This window comes from Monodon monoceros, unplaced genomic scaffold, assembly GCF_005190385.1.
Source record: "Monodon monoceros isolate NGI ecotype Baffin Bay Population unplaced genomic scaffold, NGI_Narwhal_1 Super_Scaffold_4, whole genome shotgun sequence".
In the NCBI taxonomy this organism is placed as follows: Eukaryota; Metazoa; Chordata; class Mammalia; order Artiodactyla; family Monodontidae; genus Monodon; species Monodon monoceros.
The window spans coordinates 12,669,568-12,693,025 of record NW_021703781.1 but is presented as its reverse complement, the minus strand read 5'-3'; the positions used below and the strand labels follow the sequence as shown (position 1 = coordinate 12,693,025).

At 41.9% G+C, this 23,458-nt stretch overlaps 1 protein-coding gene across 4 annotated transcripts in view; it reads left to right on the top strand.

Moving 5' to 3' along the window:
• Nucleotides 1–23,458, top strand: part of RHOBTB1 (Rho related BTB domain containing 1) — a 112,231-nt gene that overhangs the window by 36,962 nt on the left and 51,811 nt on the right. Inside the window, exons 1-2 of one of the 4 annotated variants that reach the window (XM_029245250.1) lie at nt 5,880–6,107; nt 8,152–8,202. The gene's annotated coding sequence lies outside the window, so the exon portion shown is untranslated. Of the gene's footprint in view, nt 1–5,879; nt 6,108–8,151; nt 8,203–23,458 lie in introns of those variants that run through there. The other 3 variants (XM_029245253.1, XM_029245251.1, XM_029245252.1) reach the window with 3 other exon arrangements.

The window sequence follows — 23,458 nt, the reverse complement described above, 5'->3', positions numbered from 1 at the left end:
TCTTAAATATACTGAGGCTTGATTTGTGACCCAGGATGTGATCTATCCTGGAGAATGTTCTGTGCGCACTTGAGAAGAAAGTGTAATCTGCTGTTTTTGTATGGAATGTCCTATAAATATCAATGAAATCTATCCGGTCTATTGCATCATTTTTTTTTTCTATTGCATCATTTAAAGCTTGTGTTTCCTTATTAATTTTCTGTTTGGATGATCTGTCCATTGGGGTAAGTGAGGTGTTCAAGTCCCCACTATTATTGTGTTACTGTCGATTTCCTCTTTTAGAGCTGTTAGCCGTTGCCTTATGTATTGAGGTGCTCCTATGTTGGGTGCATATATATTTATAATTGTTAGATCTTCTTCTTGGATTGATCCCTTGATTGTTACGTAGTGTCCTTCCTTGTCTCTTGTAACATTCTTTATTTTAAAGTCTATTTTATCTGACATGAATATTGCTACTCCAGCCTTCTTTTGATTTCCATTTGCATGGAATATCTTTTTCCATCCCCTCACTTTCAGTCTGTATGTGTCCCTAGGTCTGAAGTGGGTCTCTTGTAGACAGCATATATATGGGTCTTGCTTTTGTATCCATTCAGCAAGCCTGTGTCTTTTGGTTGGAGCATTTAATCCATTCACGTTTAAGGTAATTATCGATATGTATGCTCCTATTACCATTTTCTTAATTGTTTGGGGTTTGTTTTTCTAGGTACTTTTCTTCCCTTGTGTTTCCCACTTAGAGAAGTTCCTTTAGCATTTGTTGTAGAGCTGGTTTGGTGGTGCTGAATTCTCTTAGCTTTTGCTTGTCTGTAAAGCTTTTGATTTCTCCATCGAATCTGAATAAGATCCTTGCCGGGTAGAGTAATCTTGGCTGTAGTTTCTTCCCTTTCATCACTTGAAGAATATCATGCCACTCCCTTCTGGCTTGTAGAGTTTCTGCTGAGAAATCAGCTGTTAACCTTATGGGAGTTCCCTTGTATGTTATTTGTCGTTTTTCCCTTGCTGCTTTCCATAATTTTTCTTTGTCTTTAACTTTTGCCAATCTGATTACTATGTGTCTCGGTGTGTTTCCCCCTGGGTTTATCCTGTATGGGACTCTCTGCACTTCCTGGACTTGGGTGGCTATTTCTTTTCCCATGTTAGGGAAGTTTTCGACTATAATCTCTTCAAATATTTTCTCGGGTCCTTTCTCTCTCTTTCTTCTCCTTCTGGGACCCCTATAATGCGAATGTTGTTGCGTTTAATGTTGTCTCAGAGGTCTCTTAGGCTGTCTTCATTTCTTTACATTCTTTTTTCTTTATTATGTTCCGCAGCAGTGAATTCCACCATTCTGTCTTCCAGGTCACTTATCTGTTCTTCTGCCTCAGTTATTCTGCTATTGATTCCTTCTAGCATATTTTTCATTTTGGTTACTGTATTGTTCATCTCTGTTTGTTTGTTCTTTAATTCTTCTTGATCTTTGTTAAACATTTCTTGCATCTTCTCCATCTTTGCCTCCATTCTTTTTCCAAGGTCCTGGATCATCTTCACTGTCATTATTCTGAATTCTTTTTCTGGAAGGTTGCCTATCTCCATTTCATTTAGTTGTTTTTCTGGGGTTTTATCTTGTTCCTTCATCTGGTACATAGCCCTCTGCCTTTTCATCTTGTCTATCTGTCTTTGAATGTGGTTTTTGTTCCACAGGTTGCAGGATTGTAGTTCTTCTTGCTTCTGCTCCAGGATATATTTTTGAAGGAAAAAAAAAATCTCAAAACTCAGTAGTTAAAAAAATCCAGTCACAAAGTAGGCCAAAGAGATGAACAGATATTTCAGCAAAAAGAGACATGGGACATGAGATGTTCAACATTATTAGTCATTAGGGAAATCCAGATTAAAACCACAATGACTTGTCCCTACAAAGCTACTGTACAATTGAAAACAAATATTTTTTAATACAGATAATACCAAATACTGGTGAGATCTTGGAGAAACTAGATTTCTCATACATTACTGGTGGGAATGTAAAATGGTACAGCCACTCTGGAACATAGTTTGACAGTTTCTTAGCATATGACCCAGCAATGGCATTCTTGGGCATTCATCCCAAAGAAATAAAAAACTTAAGTTCACACAAATACCTACAATGCAATGTTTACAGAAGTATTATTCTTAATGGCAAAATACTGGAAGCCACTCAAAAGTTCCTCAGTGGGAAAATGGATGAACAAATTCTGGTATATCCATCCAATAGTTTACTTAGCAATAAAAAGAAATGAACTACTGATATATGCAACACCCTGGATGAACCTCAAGAGCATTCTGCCTAGTAAAACAAATTTTTCATTCAATCTCAAAACGTTACATACTGTATGCTCTTATTAAAGTAAGCCTCAAAATGTCAAAATTCTAGAGATGGAGAAAAGATAAATGGTTGGTGGGGGGATGCAAATACCAAGATTTAGCATGAAGGAGTTCTTTTATGATGATGAAACTTCTGTATCTTGATTGTGAGAATTTTTTTTTAATCCTGTGACTTCAGTAAATAATTACCATAAAAGGTAGTCAAAAGTCTTTACACCACTTTTGTGCAGTACAATCCTGAGTGTTTAAATACACAGTGTTGGTTTAATTAAGCTTAAGTACCAAATTTTTCTTTTATTTTTGGCTGCATTGGGTCTTTGTTGCTGCACTTGGGCTTTCTCTAGTCGCGGCGAGCGGGGGCCACTCTTCGTTGCGGTGCGCAGGCTTCTCATTGCGGTGGCTTCTCTTATTGTGGAGCGCGGGCTCTAGGTGTGTGGCTTCAGTAGTTGCAGCACACGGGGTCAGTAGTTGTGGTGCACAGGCTTCAGTAGTTGCAGCACGTGGGCTCAGTAGTTGTGGCTCGCGGGCTCTAGAGCGCAGGCTCTGTAGTTGTGGCACACGGGCTTAGTTGCTCTGCGGCGTGTGGGATCTTCCTGGACCAGGGCTCGAATCCGTGTCCCCTGCACTGGCAGGCGCATTCTTAATGGCTGCACCACCAGGGAAGTCCCACCAATTTTTATATTTATTAAAAGTGAATGGTATTGATTTTATTAGCAAGCCACAATTTTAGTATACACATGTGGATTATTTTGTGGTAATAACAAGAACAGGGCAATAACAAGATTCATGGCAGTGCTTCAGAGGATTATTTGCTATTGTTCTTTTCCTTTCCTGTTGGCAAAATATAGTCTGTACTCATTTTGTCCAACTTTTTTAGAATCCTGAGTTTCATGTGTAAAATTTGGGGGCTACATAGCACCATTGTGGCAACCTCTTTCTCAAATCACTGCCCTGGCTAGGAAGGACTTCCTTAAATCATGACCTTTCCTCTGCCACACCTGAATTATTGTTTACACCAATTTATTTTCCTGGACATTCTTCCGGTCATTTTCCCTCAGATGTAGGCATCCAACTGGGTAATTCCATAATGATGGTTAATTCTTTGCCCCCTGGAGAAGAAGCATCCTTTGAAAGGCCTATCTGAGCCTCAGTGCCCCCTAGGGGTGGAGGGCAACGTCTGAACAGTTGCCTACCAACTGGGGTCTTTGTATAGGTGTCCTTCTGGTCCTACAACCTACCTGCTGCTTAAACAAGCCATTTAACTCTTTTTAACTTATAACTGGGGAAGTGAAAGAAATTGAGAAGAGGCAGGATGTCAAAAAGCCAATTAGTGGTAAAATAAGGCCTTAGCACAGGCTGACCCAGGTGGAAATGCAGCTGTCAAAATCTCAGGAAACTGCCTCTGTGTGCCTCAGTTTCCTCATCTATAAAATGGTTATGTTAACAATGGCATCTACCTCATCCGCTGCTGTGAGGCTTGAGACAATGTGTTTGGAATCTCCTAGCCTAACCCATTGCCTGCCACATGTGAAGGCCATAATACATGTTGATTCCTATTTCTTTTGAGGTTTTACACTATTTTTTAGCCCCTCTGGACAGTCTGAAGAGAAATGGCTTGCAATAAAGAGAACTGATTGCTAGGAGTGAACAGGGTTAATTAACTTTTCCCAAGAAAGAAATGTGTTCCTGAAAAAAATGTATAATATATTGATTAAACCTTTCAAAATGGAGTTACTTTTAAATAGACTAAGCAAAGTCTGTTTTGTGCCAAGTAAATGATCACCCCCTCATGTATCTGTGTTGAAGTTCTTAGAGTAGACACCCATACTTGACTTTTCGTTATCCTCTTCCCTGGGTATCAAAGATTAGGGACTAATAATTCCATTCCCAACAGACAGTTCAGTGAGGATGGCTTAAACGAAGCAGGTTGCCCTTAATAACCTTCCTTGTAAAAACACTGAATATCACTATATTCCGGGGTCTCTGGGAAATTCAGAGAGCACCAGGCAAGACTTGGTCCCCAAAGGGAATATAAACTAGTGAGGAAGAGTAGGAATATCCAATGTAGTAAAACTCATCTGGGGAGCCTACGAAGGGAGAGCAAGTATTCCATCTGGGAATCTGAAGATGGTTTCTTGGAAGAAACTGAGGGAGAGGGGGATATGTTCGCATGTATAATTTTTTTCTAATGTTCTGTTTCTTGAGGGATAACACAAAGAGGCAGCCTTTGCAATAGAATGTGGGTCCCTCTTTCCCAGCCCTGCAAACCTTCAGGAACCCATTAGCTGAGAACTCCTTGAGGACATTGTTGCCATCTTTGTATCCCCAGCCCTTAGTACACAGACAGCCTCCTCGGTGAAGGTTTATTAAAGGAACAAGCCCCTTAAGGTAGCTGAACACATCAATACCTTTATCTCCTAATTGCCTCTTTATAAGCTGGGAATATAGGAGGTTTAAAACACAGTAACTTTAATAGGCTGACTGAAAGCACGTTGAGGGCCGGCACCAGGTTGGTTGTGTTCGCTGTCACCTCCTTAGAGCTTGACAGGGTACCTGGCACACTGTATGTAGACACTAAATAAGTACCTTTTACGTGCGTGCATGAAAACTGCCCCTGGTCCTGTCCTCAAAGCTCAAAGTCAGCCTGGAAGAGTAAGAAAGAGTTCACGAGGAAGGACGGACTGTCGTGGGCATCCAAGAATTTTGACAACCCACGAGCAGCCAGAATCAATTTCACTTCCTCACTCAGCCATTTGTAGGCGGCTGTAAATCGCCTACTTACTCGGGGGGGGGGGGGGGGGGGGGGGGCAGCCCGTGTGACCTTACCGCCCCCTGCGGGGACCCCCACGAGCCAAGTCACAGAGGAAGGTAACCCAGAGGGGGGAGCCGGCCAACACGTGCAGCGCCCAGGGGAGGAGCAGGCTGGGCTAACGCAGCCCTTAGTCAGCAGCTGGGCTCGGTTTTGAAACAAAAGCCCATGTCCTCCCTCGGAGTCCGCGGCCGGTCAGCTCCTTGGGGGAAGAAAACCATGCCGCCCAGCCGGTTAGTGGCCCAACTTACTTTTCCGGAGCCTGGGACAAAGGGCCAGCAGTTGTACGGGAATGGGTGGAGTGCTGGGGACAGAGGACGGGGTGGGGTGGAGGTGCGGGGTGGGGGGCTGGTCGTCCTGCCCCTCCCCGCCCGGCCGCTAGCGAGCGGGGCTGGGGTCTGCCAGGCACTGCGCACGTCAGCCCCGGGCAGTCTGCCTCCGAGGCCGGGCCCCCCCCCGGGTCCGCGTCAAGCGGAGGCACCTTTGCAACCCGCGCCCCAGCGCACAGACACACCAGGCCCCGGTTTCATGAATGAAATCCAACCGTGTGGCTATAAATAGCCGCGAAGGCTGCTAACGTCACGGAGCGAGCGGCGGCCGCCAAGGCGGCGGAGCTGGGTGCCGAGCGCTCTGTTCCGCCCGGCCGGCCAGCCAGCCCGAGAGCCGGGTGGGGGCGGGAGGAAAAGGGGAGGGCTGGGGGGCGGCGGCGGAAAGGGGCGAGCCCCTCCGGCCCGGCACCGAGAAGAGCGGCCGCGGCGCCGGGCGAGCCCGGGAGGCGAGGCAGTGCCATGCTGCCTTTGTGCAAAGTTGGGCGGCGGGCGGCGCGCCGCGCGCAGGGGCCCCGCACACCCGCGACCGCGCGCAGTCGTGGCTGCTGCTGAGTGGCGGGGGCCAGCGCGCCCCCCGCCCCCCGCTCCCCCAGCCCTTGAAGGCGGAGAGAGCTGGCGTCTCGCTCGGCTTCAGGGTAGGTTCTGTGTCGTGAGTGCGCTATGCTGTGAAACTTCTCCGAGCGGCCGCCGCGGAGCCTCGCTCCACCCGCCCCGGCCCCGGCGGGTGGCCTGTGGGAGCCCCGGGCCGCGCGCCACGCGGCGGGCAGCGTCCCGAGCGAGAGTCGTGGGACCGAGCTGCTCTGGGAGCCGCCCTCGCCTGTCTCGCGAGGCCGGGAGCCCCGCCATCAGAGGCAAGCAGAAGAGATTCCTAGGAGCGCCCGTCCAGCCGCACCCCTAACTTGGAGCTGAGAAAATGCACAACAGGCACCCTTTGCAGGCGGGCGGGGCGGGGTGCCGCGCAGACCATAGGGCTCTTTTCCTTGGAAGGACGGTGGTGGGACTGCAGAGGGGGATACCCGAGCCCCTTGGGCTCTTGCACCCCCCTGACCGGTCAGCCCAGAGTTCGGCGCTCCCCACCACCAGCCGGTGTCCATGGAGTCTGTTGTGAGTTGCTGTGACAACAGTAGGAGCTGCCATGAGGGGCTGGCAAAACACCTTACCTTGTCTCTGCGCGCTCAGCTTTCGGGGAGAAAAAGGGGGGGTGGGGATATGCAGACAGGGAATCCAACCCCTACTACAGAAGGCGAAGTGGAAGGCCCAGCTATGTAAAAATGGACCACCCGATCTTACTGTCGCTCTGCCGTTTCTACCCTCAGCAGTATCAAACATCTCAACCGAGGAGCAGTGTCAATATTTAGACTTGGAGGAGCCAGAAACTTAGAGGGGAGCGCCAGGCGCAGGGTTCTGACTTGGTTTTGCACGTCAGCACACGAGCGGTGCCTTTCGAGCTGACTGCACACGTTTGCTGGGGTTGGGGGCGGGGAAAGGTACGAAGATCGGTATATACACAAAGGCACCCAGACCTAGGAAGACCTAGGAAGTTAAGACCAGAGGAGTCGCCTTGACTTTGAACTTCCCCCAACCCTTGCTGTTCACGCAGCTCTGTTGAACCCCAGCCAGACGCTCAGCTTGAGGTTTCACTAGTTTGGGGCTCCCCACCACCACCCGGGGCAGTGCTGCATATTCTACACCGTATTGTGGATCCTCTCTAAGCTGCAGAAGTATGTTATCAGTAGTTTTCATCTCTGTATAACTGTGCTCTATCAGCAGATATAAATAGCCAATCGGCTGTGTGCGCAGCAAACGCTAGGCTTTTCTAAACATACAGATAAGTTTGTTTAAAAACACTCTTCAGAAATGTGGAGTTATATTTCATTTCCGGTAACTCTGTAGATGCCCAAGAGGGTCACTGATTGCTAGAAAAGAAACACAAGCTCTTTTCAATGTAAATAATGTCTACACACCGCTCCGCAGGTGAAGTGGGCGGCAAATTATTATTCAACTGGGTTTCCTCTGAGATACCTGGATTGTATTTGGACGTATTCGTGGGAAGGGGATTTAACTTGTTCATCCCAGCGTGGAAGACTCTGAAAACTCAGTCGGAAGCAATGAAATCATAGTACTCTAAGCTTGCCCCGTTGATCGTTGTTTTGAGAGGAGCGTAAATTTAAGTGCATAGGGGCTGTGTGTGATCACAGAGGTGAAAATAGAAACATAGGTAGTTTGATGTCACTGGCACAACAGCATAACTTATTAACTATACAAATGTAATCAAATAGTAAAAACCAGAATCATTTGGACTTTTACTTACGATAATGTCCAAAAAATGCTATTTTGGAAGAATAGCGTGTCCACTTCGTTGACTTCCATATTGTTAAATGCCTGTAAGGTTTTCCTTGTTCCTATTCCTGAGTTTGTGGTTACATGCTTTATTCTGTATCATCCCCAGAGGCTCAGAAACAGACTTCCAGAAATGCTGCAAAAAGTTAACCTAGCCATTTCAGGATGTATATGACCCCAAGAAATGCCATTTTAACACTGACACTTGGCAGAAGTAAAGCAGATTCTGCCCTTTTGGGGGGAAAAAAAGGAAAACAATGTATGTTTTAAATGTCAGTGGCTCCCCATGTGCTCCTAGCAAGCAGTAGGATTTATAAAGTATTTCTCTCTTTTGTGTAGGTAAGTCCAGCTGTGAGCAGGGTGTTCTGTTCTTCACTTCCAGCGAGCCAGGTCAGTGTTCTCTGTGCAAACCCATGACCGTAAATTGCTGACATCCTGTGTCTAATTCTGAGCATGCATTTCAGAACAAGTTTCTTAGTCATTTGTCTTAAAACGGTTCGTCTTTGTCATGTTTTTATTGACTCAATTATGAATATCACAATTTCAGTGATTATTAAAATTAGTCTATTTACCCTGAGCAAAGTGGTACTAAAATGGGCCTTGAATCAGTATGTTCTTTAAAGGCTTTTCATTTTCACTTTGGGGATCCAAGTGGTGCCAAAATAGCTGAAGATACTGGGGATTTGGGTGCTTGATAATTAAGATTTTACATCTATGCTAATCTTAGCGCTCTAAAGCTGAAAGAAAATTGATACAATAATACTTGACATTTTTGAGCATGAACCAAAGTCCAGGTAACGTGCCGCATTCTTTATACTACGTTCTCAGTCTGCATCAAAAAAAATCCCTGTTAGGTGTAACTACTCCCTTGGTCGCCAAAGGACAGGTGAGGAATTGAAAGTTCAGAGAGGTTAGGTAATAGGTTCAATTCCTGCTTCTCTAGTAAATGGAAGAAATAATAGTTCTTTTCAAGTGCTGTCTTACTCCAAAACCTAAATTCTTTAATTGGAAAAATCTTATCTCCAGTAGAGAAACTGGGACCACGAAAGGTTAAGCGACTTGCCTGAGATAACTTGGTAATTACAGCTTATGTAGTAACATTCAGTGGCACAGCTGTTAACAAAAGAATAAATTCCATTCTCTTAAGTATTGTAAAACAGCAAAATATTAAGTATTCATATGTACTTTCTGGCATGGCCCTGTCAAAAATTTAAGAAAGTTTTTACCATGGGGTCTCTGGTTTTAAGGATCTCACAAACAGATTTAAAAGACAAGATATTAAACATTCATGTAGGAAAAGTGAGAAAATAAATCAAGATCATACATGCCAGAAGTTTGAACTGAGGGTCAATGGTACATTTATGAGAAGTTCAGCATTTTCCACCCTGTGGGACTACTTTGCAGTTCTATGTATGCATGGAAAAAAATTTCCAAGCACATTTTTGTCAGGATAGATAATAAAAGGGTGAGAGATTGAATAAAGACAGAATGTAGAACTTCAAACCAAGAGGGAGACATGCATTCATTTAGAACTGCTAAATTACAGTATCTCAAACTCAAGGTGTTATTGCTTCAAAAGCATCGAAACAAAATTGTGAGCTGTCTGACACAGCATCAATGAGAAAGCATTACCATTTGGCATACTGGATTCCTTCTGAAACCTCAGTTTGTCTGATATGTGCCACGTAGATAGATTTGGATACCTAATAGTTAAATACCAGCTAAAGTTCTGAAAATGGCCAGTATTTAAAGATTAAGCAGGACATTTTCAGTTTTTGCCGGGGTTGACAACCGTCTCCTTCCCCCCTTTCATACTCCCCTCCTACTTTTTGTAGAATAATTTGTAACAGTTGTTAATCCTTCTCAGAGGGTATTATATAAAGGGATAATCAAAAATAAAATAGGGAATAGATTACTAGAGAAAGCTTTACTATATCATCTTTTTTAATGTACTGAAAAACCCCAACTCAAGCTAATAACCCTAAAAGCTTAATTAGTTAAGAGATACTTTTAAGCATTTAAGGGGTTGTTATAAGCTGTCCTATTACACCTTTGTCCTGTAAAAGTTGTTATATAGTGTATCATTACAAAATAGATCATAAGAGCGCTGTTAGACTGGGAAGATCCCATTACAGGTTAAGGCCTCGTTATCAACCGATATTTGCTTAGCTATGACCATGGTATGTCGTAAATTATCCGTATAACAGCTATAAACCTATAATTACTTAAAGAGTAAACTTATACTCTGAATCATATGATGTTAGCACCAAAAGAAGCTTCAGAATGAGCATGGTATCTCTAGTAGTAATTTAATTAGCAATCATTTGTTTGCTTTTGTGAACTTCAGAGGCTTTGGTTAATATGCTTGACTTATCTTAAAATACGCCTGGAAATATTTGACACTTTACTATGTTTTTTTGCTCAGGAAATTTACCTGTAGAAAACAGGAATTTTTTCTTTAACCTTTCTATTGGTCTTCCTTTTAGAAAACAGGCAGTTCAACCTCATTATGTGAAGAATGGGGTTCAAAGAGTACAGGCGATTGGAATCTGGTTCTTGTGTTCATCTTTTGTTCACCCAGGCTTCCCACCAACCTGGCAACACCAAAGCAAAATTTGGACGGGGAAGGAAAAATAAGTCACAAAAAGTGTGGCGTATGTAGAAAGGGGGAGGGGGTGGGAGAGTGTTTGAGTGCTGGGGGAAGGGATGGGGAAAGGGAGAACTTTGGCAGGGAGGGCAAGAAGCAGTCACTCAAAAGGATGGGATGTGTGTGGATTGGTTATTGACATGTCAGCATCAAAATGGTTTGGTTTTTTTGGTGGGGCTTATAAGCAAAGTAAAGTCGCCTCCTCCTAGAATCTTTTGTTCTTTGTGCGCATTGGGCAGAAACTGGGAAATAGGCAAAAAAAAAAAAAAAAAAAACCACTAAAATGAAATGTGGGTCTGACAGGCACTCTTTCCAGATGTCCCAGGACACTCCTGTCTTCAGACACTCCCTCCAGCTGTCCTGTCAAATACATCAGCATTTCTCTTATAAGGTTTTATCCACTGAGGGTGAATTAGAAGGTTTTACAAAGAAAGAAAGAGATAGATGCCAGTAGGTACAGAAGAAGCATGATTACATTTCTCCACTCTGCACCTGAGTTTGTTATTGCATAGACACAGATGAATGGCAAGTTCCCAGTGCTAATGAGGTACAGTCTCAGGCTCCATCCCTCTGTGGAGAAGTTTCCTTTGAATTGTTACCCAGTGGTAGTCCAGACCCCTAATGACCACTGGAATAACAATAACCAGTACTTATTATGCTCCTACTAGATGCCAGACACTTTACTGCATTACAGCTAATATTCATTATTAATTCCAATTTTACAGAAGCCTAAGGGAAACTCAGATATGTTAAGTCAGAGAACTAATTAGAGGTAGAGCTTGGATTTGTACCCAGATCTGTCTAAGAACTTGAATATATATTTGTTTTAAATATATCCTGGGGGGAAAAAACCACTTTAAAAACATTAAATTCCAGGTTATTCTTGCAGATGGTAGAGTACAGGAGTTAAGTAATTATTCTTGTAGGGTTTTTTGAATTTTGGGGTTTTTTTTTGTTTTTTTGTTTTGTTTTATATTTGGTAACTTGAACCACACAGCAGTCTTGTCTGGACAGACTTGTTAACTCTTCGGGTCATTTCTAATACATTTTGATGGAAGTCACAATTGTAAGCAGTTGAGTCATGGAGGGTTGAATCATGGACCCAGAAAGGTTCTTAAGGATACTTAATCCAACCTCATGTAGGTGAAAAAAATCTGCCACCCAGAGAAGCAATGTAACTCACCACTCTTACAGTTCATAAGTGGCACAGCTGGAACTGAACCCAGGTTTCCAAGGCCCAGCCCAGGGCTCAATTCTATTACATAACACTGCCTGAAACGTGCCAAGTCTTCAGAAGCCTCCAACTTAGCCCAGATTACAGCTATCAAGTTTGAAATACATCTGAAACCTAATATACATCCAGAAGTGGGTGATAAGAGGATTCCAGCAATGTAAAGATAAGGTGGGTTCTAGGAGAAGCCTCGCTTATCTTCACTGACACCAATATAGACCAGTCTTGCCTCGTATTCGAACCATAGCAGCTCCATACTCTTGATCCCTTCCAAGCTGTTTTTGTTGAGATACCTGTTTTCATCAAGTATGGAGCTTTTTAATTTTGTCTCTGGAGTTCTGGCTTTTTATTAACTATGTGATGTGGGTGACATACTTCTTTGAACCTTATTTTGCTCGTCTGTAAAATGCTAACAGTATCACCTCTGTCAGAGGGTTATGAGGATGCTATGAAATCACACATGTAAAACAGATAGTAGGTGCTCAATAAGGGTGAGTTCTCTTCCTAGGCTTGCTAAAGTATCTTAAGGGAAAATGTTATAATACATAAGGGCATTCATGTCATGTTGCTGCTAAATGTTCTTCAGTCATCTGAAGTCTGATATTGCAAGGGATGATTAGTGACCTTTTTTCTTGGGTGAAAATGGGCCCAATCGTGTCTCAGTACCAGTGGCGTCTCTGAGTACCCGTGGCGTGGGCACGCCTGGGTACAATTACATTTGTCTTCTTCATGATCTAGGGTTGCCAGGGTTTACTTGAATTATTTTATTGCTTCGGTTTCTACCTCAGACTAATACCAAGCTCCTCTTGGAGATTTGTGGCTCTCATTTCCTTCCAGACACTGTTTAAGTATCTAACGTGTTTTCCACATAGACCTTTGCATCTCAAAGCATCCACTATGTTTTCAGCCAAATAACTAAGAAATATTTCCAGAGAATAGTGTTGCCAGTAGAACATTTTTGCTTTCAATTTCAAAACATGTGAGAGCTTCCTCCCATCATTTCAATTAACTCTAGTATTGAATCTTTCCTGTGCATTGGCCCTGTCTTTTCTCTTTGTCCTGGGTTGCCGACTGCTTTATTGATTGGGAAAAACATAAGCACTACAATTTCCCCCTTTCACCCTCAGCACTTGATAGCTACCCTGGCCTAAATTACATCTCTGGGAAGTGTTTCATCACACTCCTCTCTCCAGCTGCCACACTTTGTCATGTGGCCCTTGCTGCCCTGCTTTGGGTTTTAGGAACCAAGCCTTTGGCAATGTGTCCTATTCATCATATACATGCAGGAAAGCTACTGATAACGATTATTTTCTTACTTGTACTTTCCCCCCGTTTTTGACATTAATAATCCAAGTGGCCTAGAATGACCTTTATTTTCCTAGTGGCTCAGTTTCCCTTTTCAGTATTTGACAGATGTGACAAATGGCAAGATGTATGTCCTTTTCTTCAGGCTTAGGTGTAGCAAGGGGCTCCTCGCTGATGGCAGCGCTACTGGTCCGAGGACCACATTTTGAGTAGTGAAATATACTGTACTCTCTAAAGTATAGTCATTACTCTATCTGATGCTGAAACTCATGCCTTGGAGGCTGTAAGGCTCCCATCTTATTTTGTTTGTTTCTTTCTTAAATTATAATAGAGAGTCATGGAGTCTTAAACTTGAAAGGGATATGCTGGTAAATCAACCAGCACTCTGGGGAAAAAAGGAATGCATTTATGTGCATACATAAGTTGATTAAAAATTTTACTGACAAAGGATGTGTGTAGCATACAATTTATAAATAATAATAAAATAAAGAATACTCTGTTGTGAACTCCATCTAGCTAATTGGGTCTCACAAAACACTCGTTGCTTTTTGAGAACTCACCTACGGTACAACTGATGTGTGTAATTCCCATATAAACGTTGTCTGATATTTTCCCTTATGTTAATGAGTAAGATAAAAGTGAAATAACGAAGACATATGTCAGAACTGTACGCATTCATCAAAGATATGGGGGCTTCCCTGGTGGCGCAGTGGTTGAGAGTCCGCCTGCCGATGCAGGGGACACGGGTTCGTGCCCTGGTCCGGGAAGATCCCACATGCCACGGAGTGGCTGGGCCCGTGAGCCATGGCTGCTGGGCCTGTGCGTCCGGAGCCTGTGCTCCGCAACGGGAGAGGCCACAACGGTGAGAGGCCCGTGTACCGCAAAAAAAAAAAAAAAAGAGATATGAATGACTTCTTTGCTGAACCAGATAATAGCTTTTAAATACAATAAGATATTTCCTTAAATGTACTATTCATAATGTAACAGCTAAACATATTACACACTTTTAAGTTTAATCTGCATTATTAACATTTTAAAATCACTTTCTTAAGTCAAGACAGTCAACAGAACAATAAAGCAAGCCCTGATGTGAAGCGGTTGCCAATTTCACTGGTATAAATACTCCCATCATGGCCAATTTGAAGCCATCATTGTGACTGAGCTGGAATTGGAAAGAGATGGTACAGTAGCACACCATTATATAGCATTTCCACCATACAGATAAAATGTGCACAAATAACCTCAAAATATAGATAACAGTAAAATAAATACAAAGTGGTGAGTTCTGAGTAGTACCTTTGTTTTTAGTATACTTTATTGAATTGAAACTTTATCTGCTTTAATTTTCAATACTGACCCTATTTTAACAGTCTTGCAAAAGTCCTGAAAATTTAACAGTTGGTTCGTGGGCTTGTAGAGGCTGGCTCCAGCGCACCACTGGATATGGCTCATCTGGTCCTGGTGATTCTCAGCCTTTGCTATACACTGGAATACCCCGAGGCATTTACAACCTACAGCTTTAGTAAATTCATGTCAGGGCCCAGGAATCTGAATTTTTAAAACATTTTTATTGAACTGTATCTTATTTCAAGAAAAATACACAAATCATAAGTATATAACTTAAAGAATTATCACAAACTGACCACACACCTTCACCTAATCTAACCAACACCTAAATATAGAAACAGAACATCACCAGCACCCAGAATCCATTCTTAAGCCCCTATTCAATCACTACCCAGTCGAGCCAACCACTGCCTTGACTTCTAGTACCAGGGATTAGTTTTGCCTGGTTGTGAACTTTTATATAAATGCAATCTCTTTTGTGTCTGGCCTCTTCCCCTCAATATTATGTTTGGAAGATTCATTATAATATATGCAGCCGTAGTTCATCCATTGTTTTTTAAAGAAGCTCTTCAATTTTATCTTTTTTAAAATTTTTATTTTATTTATTTATTTGGCTGCACCAGGTCTTAGTTGCAGCAGGTGGGATCTTTGTCGCGGCACGTGGGATCTTTGTTGCGGCATGCGGGCTCTTAGTTGCAGCACGCATGTGGGATCTAGTTCCCCGTCCAGGGATCGAACCCGGGCCCCTGCATTGGGAACGTGGAGTCTTACCCACTGCACCAGCAGGGAAGTCCCAGTTCATCCATTTTTAGTGCTGTATAATATTCCATTGTGTGAACAGGCCTCAATTTATTATTTCTATATCCATCATACTGTCGATGGTTTGTTTCCAGTTGTTGACTGTTACAAATAGTGCTACCAAGGACATTCTTGCGCAGGCAGCAGTATTTGAAACAAAACAAATTCCCCCAGTGATTCGAATGAGCAGCTGATTTCTTGACTGCCTTCTCTATAATTTCCCCTCCTGTCTTTTATTTCTCATATGATGTGACCAAAGCTATTGCTTCTTTCGTGTGAATGTACTTTTAACACCTTAGGCCGTGAAGCTGTGTGCTTCCATTCATTACAGCATGTTCTCCTGGCTCTTTTCAATATAGGTTCACCAACACCCCCTTTCATCAAGACATCTGCTCTTGTGCACTCTAAATAGAGAGGAGATTTGGCCTCACATCAATAGCATGGAGGAATATTAGACATGGTGGAGATGGAGCCAAGGCTAAATTTGGCAGCCGATCGTTAAGGCTCCTGGAAAGAGGCTTCAAGGAAGGGAAATTGTTTCCCTTTGTGTGTATCAAACAAAAATCAACGGCAAACCTTTGGAATATTTCCAATTCTAAATTTTTAAAAAATTGATTTATTTGAAGTAGACCAGGGACTCTCTTCTGACATGAGAACTGACATCTCTCAAAGTCTCATGATTTGATCTGGAAAGAGTACAGAAGGAGGTGTTCCCATGGGCTTGTTCTACACCTAGTGTGCAGCCGGTGTAGCCTTGCTGCATTGTTCTAGGCTGAGTGGCTGTGTAATTTGTGTCTTTGGGCCTATTGAGATATTAGTTCCTTTGATAGAAGTCAAGGGAGCTGAATGACCAGGAGCTCCAAGATGATGCTGTTGATGGAGTAGGATGGGTGCTCAGAATGGAAAGAAAGGTGCCAACAGCAGCAAGGCTGTTTCCTGCCATATGAAAGGCAACGTCACTTACAGCTTTCATGATATGCAGGGAAAAAGTAAAGAATAGACACTAATTCCACTTAATGAAAGAAGAATGTATTCCCACACACATAAATATCATAGTCCCTGGTTTTCCTACCTCCCCAACCTCACTTTTTTGTAAAATGTCTTTGTTATAAAATAACACATGTTCATTATAGAAAAGATGGAATATGTATGTAGATAAGAAAAAAAGAAAAATTAAATCAGTTATAATCCCAGTTGGCATTAATATTTTAATGTATCTCTACCCCAAATATTTTTGTGTATATTTAGGTACATAATTTTTTTAGGTACGTGATTTTTAAGGAATGGTGTTACTCATGAACCTCTAACTGAAATAATAAACGTACTCCTATAACGTATTTTTAACTGCTATATACTCTCCCATTATATGGACACTTTTTAAAAACCCCTCCCCTGTGGTTGGATTTCTAAAATTGTTTCCAATATTTTGTTTCCACAGTAATATGATGAACACTCCTTTAATGGAATCTTTTTGTAATCCTAAATAGTTTTTTAGGAGTAAAGTCTTATAATTGGATGAAAGTTAGGGACATTTTAAAGTCTTTTGAGTGCCAGTGGCACTCCAAAATAATGATACCATCTTCCACTCCCACTAACAGTGCCTCATCCTGCTTTTAAATAATGTACAATCTTTCATGTAATAATTCCTACCTAGAGTTGGAGGGTATATCTGAAAATACTAGCTAGAATCCACACGTTGCTGGCAGCCAATAACCTCGAATAAAATAAGAGATTTTTAAGGTTTTTGTCTACCAGCATTTTTGTGTTTCTGGTCTAATGTTGCTAAGAAATCCTGGGGGGCAGGTGGTGGTGGGGGGGAATAGTTTTCTTCATTTGCCTGAATGAGAGCATAAGCTAATCCTAACCGACATGTTATATAGTCTCATAAATGATTAAATGCAATTGTTTGATTGTCATCATATCTGAAGGTTTCGCAGCAGGTGGTCTTTTGGTGCTACAGATGCTAACCCAAGTGACATCTTTAGAGAATACTTGGAATGAACAATTTATGACAGAGGACTATAGAGACTTCTCTATACAAGGATGGATTTTTAAGGGCATCTAGTCTGCAGACTTGATATGAGCTTTCTCAAACGAGCACTTTGACATCTCTTTAAAGACTTGACCAATATTTTAATTATCAATTCTTGACGAAGCTTCCTGATCCAGCCCTTAGCTAAGGCTCACCCACATGAGGACTACAGGCCCTCTGAAAACAATGTATAGTGTCCTTTGTTGCTTTATATATATTTTTGACTTTAAAAAAGGATATTGAAGTATAACATGCATAGAGAAATGTGTCTAGATCACAAGTGTACAGTTTGATGAATTTTTGCAAACAGAACATACGTCTGTAACCAATACCTAGATCAAGAACCCCACTTCTGGTCACCACCCCACTGCACCCTCAGTATGTCTGAACTGCTTCAAATTTTATGTCCTGGGTAAGTCAGTCATTTACCGAATTTGATTTTTGACTGAACCCTTCCTTAATATGAGCTAGCTGCAGTCAGCTTTGATCAAACTATCTCCCTTGTAACTGAGAATATGTAGAATCTGCCTTTCCGAGTAAAAATTATAACATTAAATTCATGCACTGAGTGTGCAATATTTATGTGTTTGTGATTTTCAGGTATACAAATACACAACAGGCATACAAACGAATTTGGAACTTTTTTTCTTAATGAATATAAAGCTGATTATACTACATTATCCAACTTAAAAAAATCTTAACTACAATTGATTGCCACAGAATAGTTCATGGGCTAAGTTCCCAACAATTTCTTAAAATTGCTCATTTTCGTTACCATAAGTATTCCCTTTAAACACTCAGAATTTAAAAGCCAAGAATTTTTCATCTCTTTGAGATAGAATCGTATATTAAGGATCCTGGTTGTCCACAGCTGTCTCTTTTGGCTCAGTTGCTATGTCTGATATTCAGCAAGATATCATTTAGGTTCCTATGTTCTTTTTTTTTTGGCGGTACGCGGGCCTCTCACTGCTGTGGCCTCTCCCGCTGCGGAGCACAGGCTCCGGACGCGCAGGCTCAGCGGCCATGGCTCACGGGCCCAGCCGCTCCGCGGCATGTGGGATCCTCCCAGACCGGGGCACGAACCCGTGTCCCCTGCATCGGCAGGCGGACTCTCAACCACTGCGCCACCAGGGAAGCCCTAGGTTCCTATGTTCTTTTTAGTTGAGAGGTTGAGTCAGAAAAAAACAGGTTTAATAGGCTCACTATGCTTTTTAAATACATGATTTTGAAAAACAATCTATCATCAAAAATCATTTTTTATTATTACTGGAGTGTACCAGTGTACTCTTAGTAGAATTAACAATCAAGGGTTATGCTTATGTACTCATTACTTTTTTAAAAATAGTTTTCCCATTATAGAAGTAACACATCTAAGAATATTATTCACCCAATAAAAAGGAATGAGGTACTAATACATGCTACAACATGGATGAACTTGAAAACATTATGCTAAGTAGAAGAAGACAGACACAAAAGGCCATCTCTTGTATGGTTCCATTTATAAGAAATGTCCAGAGTAGGAAAATCCATAGGCACAGAAAGTAAATTAATGGTTTCCAGAGCTGGAGGGAGGAGGGAACGAGAATGTCTGCTAATGGGCACAAGGTTTCTTTTAGGGATGATGAAAATGTTCTAGAATTAGATAGTGGGAATAGGTGTACAACTTTGTGACTATAGTAAAAAAAAAAAAACAACCCTGAATTGCACACTTTAAAAGGGTGAGTTTTATGGCATGTGAATTTTATCGCAGTTTACCAAAAAGAGGTAATATATTTTCACTGTAGAAAATTTGGAAACTACAGGAAAGCAGAAAACTGGCAACAAGTTACAGCCCCATGATCCAGCCACAATCACTGGCGTCTGTTTAGTGTACTTCCTTCCAATTTATTTTGCATGTATTGTTGCAGGAGGAGGAGACTGGTATTGTTGCCCTTTAGATGGCAAGCGCACAATTTATTAAATTTTAAGTATTCACTTATCAAAACCCACCCATCTCTTCCCCTCCAAACAAAGGGCGGGTCCCCAAGGAAGATCCATTCGTTGGCTGAGGGGAATGCACGTGAGAGAGGCAGAGAGCAATGGCCAGCCCTGTGAGAGGGGATGAAGCAACACCTGAAGGGAAAAGCTCTAGGGTCCCGAGAGGCAAAAAGACAGGTTTGAGCAGTTGCCATGGAGGCAGAACTCTTCAGGGAAACATCCCAAAGAGACTTTTTAGAAGTTTCGCTGCAAGATGCCTGATACATTATGTGAACCACATCTCTCTATTCTTCAATACCTGTATTGTTTTCAGGGCTTTCTAAAAGTCACATTTTTGTCCCTTTTAGATGTGTCACTGTGGTAAGGTGGTACTTAGAGGGAGAGAACAAGGAGGCTTGATTTTATTCGAGTTACACATATTCATTTTATGTAGTTTTTGTCAACTATATTTCAGATGACTCTCCTGCACTTTCCCCTCCGTAGTGATACATTAGCACTTCTCTCAGTTACTGCAAACTTAATGTAAACATAATTTTAAATAATGATAATCTTAACAGATCAGACTTACTGAATGTTCTCTTGATGGCTGGCATAGTGATTAAAATATTTTACAAGCATTATCTAATTTCATCTTCACAACCACCATTGAGGGAAGTCATTATCCCCAGTTTACAGACAAGGAAATAGAGGCTTAGAAAGATTAAGTAATTTGCCCAAGATCACATACCAAGTACCTTAAATAATTATCCCCCGACTTATCATAGATAGGTGGTTTGCAATTTTTCCTTATTCTTAATAAAGATGTGATAAATATATTTGCTTTTAAAACATTGTCCATTTATAAAGTTCTTAGATGGGTATTTTTCAAATTTCCAAGTGGTTGAGTTTCTTGGTTGCTGTCATAAAACCTTTCCTCTTAACTTTTTCATTTATTTCTTTGTGGCTAGAGAATTTGGTTGCTATAACTTATGTTTTGAAGGATATTTGTCTTTATGATCAGTCCATATGTAGTCAACTTTTATAAATGTGGCAAGAACACTTGAAAAGAAAGCACTCTCTTATGGATTTTTTTTTTAAATGTGGGTTATCTATTAACTTAATGCCACTTTTTATGCTACTCAAGCCCTCCGTGTGTTGTATCTCACTTTTGCTTTCTTCATCTGATGGTGATTCTGATTATTCATCTCATGTCAGTTATTTGCATTAACTTCTCTTTTTACTTATAGAATTTGTCCTCCTTTTTATTACATGCCTTTTAATCTATGAAGGGTCATTATTACTGCTATGCTTCTACTATGAATTGCCCTTTTTTACCTTCTAATTATCTTTTACAGATAATTTTTCTATATAAATTTGAAACCAAAGGCTAAATAACTGTAGGCTGGTCTTATATTCTCGACTGGTTCTGGTTTCCACAGTTCTTTGAAACTGAAATGTCCATTTTTTTCATTTTTAATTATCTCTGGGTGTTTTGGCAAGTATCTTTGAGCAGTTTAATTCCTTAAAGACATTTGAGGTTTTGCCCCCAAGTCTTTTTTTTTTTTTTTTTTAGTAATGCAGATGACTTTTTTTTTTTTTGGTCTGCTTTGGGTCTTAGTTGCGGTACACGGGATCTTTCATGGCAGCGTGTGGTCTTCTCTCTAGTTGTGGCATGTGGGTTTTCTCTCTGTAGTTGAGGCGCGCGGGCTCAGTAGTTGTGGCGCGTGGGCTTAGTTGTCCCACGGCATGTGGCATGTGGGATCTTAGTTCCCCGACCAGGGATCGAACCCACGTCCCCTGCATTGGAAGGCAGATTCTTAACCACTGGACCACCAGGGAAGTTCCACCCCCTGAGTCTTTAATATCCAAAAATAACTTTATGTTGCCTTCACACCAATATTAATTTGACCTGATTCACAAATTTGTTATTATATCACTTTCCTTTGAAAGCTCTGTGGTTTCTACTGCATTAAAATAATGCATTGGTGAAGTATATGGTCATCTGTATTATCCTTTCTTGATAGAAATGTTTTTCGCCATTAGTTTTAGAAGATGTTTTGCTAAGATACTTACAGGATTATTATACAATTATTTTTTGCTGAAAAATGTATAGCTTTGGAGTCTTCTTATCTTCTCCTTCTTTTTCTCCCCACTACATCCTCCTTTTAGTACTGGGAAAAATTTGTTCTATTAAATCACATTTTGCAACCTTATTTCTTCAAGAGCCCTACTATCTATGGGATTGCTTTTCAACAGCCTCTTACCTGATATCTTCCGTTACATCATTTTCAGATGGCCTTCCTTCTATATTTAGAGTTTCTCTTGTTTGGCCTCTACCTCACGAATTCATTTTACTGCATTTTCAAGGCTGCTATTGACTGTTGCCAGTATGGTTTTGAATTTGGCTGACTCATATTCCATTTATACATGGCCTTTACTTACCATGTTCTATTGCCTACTTATAGCCTCATCTGCTGTTAGTATACCTGCATTATCTTCTTTTGTGTGATCAAGTACATGGATAGGATTTTTTTTCTTATGTTTCTTAAAGCATATCTACTTCAGTAGAAGAATCTTCTCTATGTCTTTAGCTAATTGCTTGTACTTTTCTTTTTTTATTAATTTTAATTGGAGTATAGTTGATTTACAATGTTGTGTTAGTTCCTGCTGTATAGAAAAGTGAATCAGTTATCCACATACATATATCCACTCTTTGGCTACGTTGGGTCTTCGTTGCTGCACGCGGGCTTTCTCTATTTGTGGTGCGCGGGCTTCTCATTGCAGTGGCTTCTCTTGTTGCAGAGCACAGGCTCTAGGCACACGGGCTTCAGTAGTTGCAGCATGTGGGCTCAGTAGCTGTGGCTCACGGGCTCTAGAGCACAGGCTCAAGAAGTTGTGGCACACGGGCTTAGTTGCTCCACGGCACGTGGGATCTTCCCAGACCAGGGATCGAACCCGTGTCCCCTGCATTGGCAGGCAGATTCTTAACCACTGTACCACCAGGGAAGTCCCTCCACTCTTTTTTAGATTCCTTTCCCATATAGGTCCTTACAGAGTACTGAGTAGAGTTCCCTGTACTATACGGTAGATTCTTATTAGTTCTCTATTTGGTATATAGTAGCGTGTACATGTCAATCCCAATCTCCCAGTTTATCCTTCCCCCGCACTTTCCCCTTTGGTAATCATAAGTTTGTTTTCTACATCTGTGACTCTATTTCTGTTTTGTAAATAGGTTCATTTGTACCATTTTTTTAGATTCCATATATAAGCGATATCATATGATATTTGTCTTTCTCTGTCTGACTTACTTCATTCAATATGAGAATCTCTAGGTCCATCCATGTCGCTGGAAATGTCATTATTTCATTCTTTTTTATGGCTGAGTAGTATTCCATTGTGTATATGTGCCACATCTTCTTTATCCATTCCTCTGTTGATGGACATTTAGGTTGCTTCCATGTCCTGGCTATTGTAAATAGTGCCGCAATGAACACTGGGGTGCATGTATTTTTTTGTGTCCGGGTTTTTGATAGACCATATGTTGAATGGTCACTGTTTAGTCCATCCATATAAAAAAGGATTTATGCTGGCCAAGGATTGAAGTATATTTACATTCCAAATGCTTGGAATAACCTTAGGCTTTCAGGGACCAAGGCAGGGCTCTGTAGAGATCCAGGAACCCACCCAGTCCCCAGCGGACAAGCAAAGCTACTCAGTTTGGTTCGGGTTGAGAGGACTTAGGAGGGTGAGATAAGGACTAACGTGAGGAGTGTCACCACAGAGGAAATACCGACGTCCAGCCTTGTACACCCTCAGCGCACTCCCTCTGACGTCAGCATCACAAGCTCAGTCACTTCTGTTTGCAGTGTCAAAGCTGAAACAGCCTGGTGGAGCCAGCTGAAGGAAGCAAAAACCAGTCTCCTCCATGCTCGGTGCTGTCTGCCCGGCCCAGCCTCAGGAAGGGGCAATGACGGCAGCCTGCCGGTGTCATAATGGCTCTCCAGTGGCTCCACAATCTCCTCTTTCCACCCTGTCCCAGTGAGTCCATCTCGCATCACTCCAGATCACAGGCATCTGTGGCAAAGAGCCTCCTGCTTCCCTCCAGGCCAACTCTTTTCCCCGTGGAAAAGAGTGACCTTCTCATTTGGCTCCATGGAAGTGAACTGGGTGGAGATCTTTTCAGTTTCTGGTGAATGGATACTTCTTATTCTTAGTTTCTGGTACTGTTTTGAAGTCTGCTATCTGTACAGAATAAGGTTAATTTTAGTGAGACATGGGTAGAGGGGGGGTCCAAGGCATCTGTGCTTTCATGGCTAACTTGCCTTAAGTC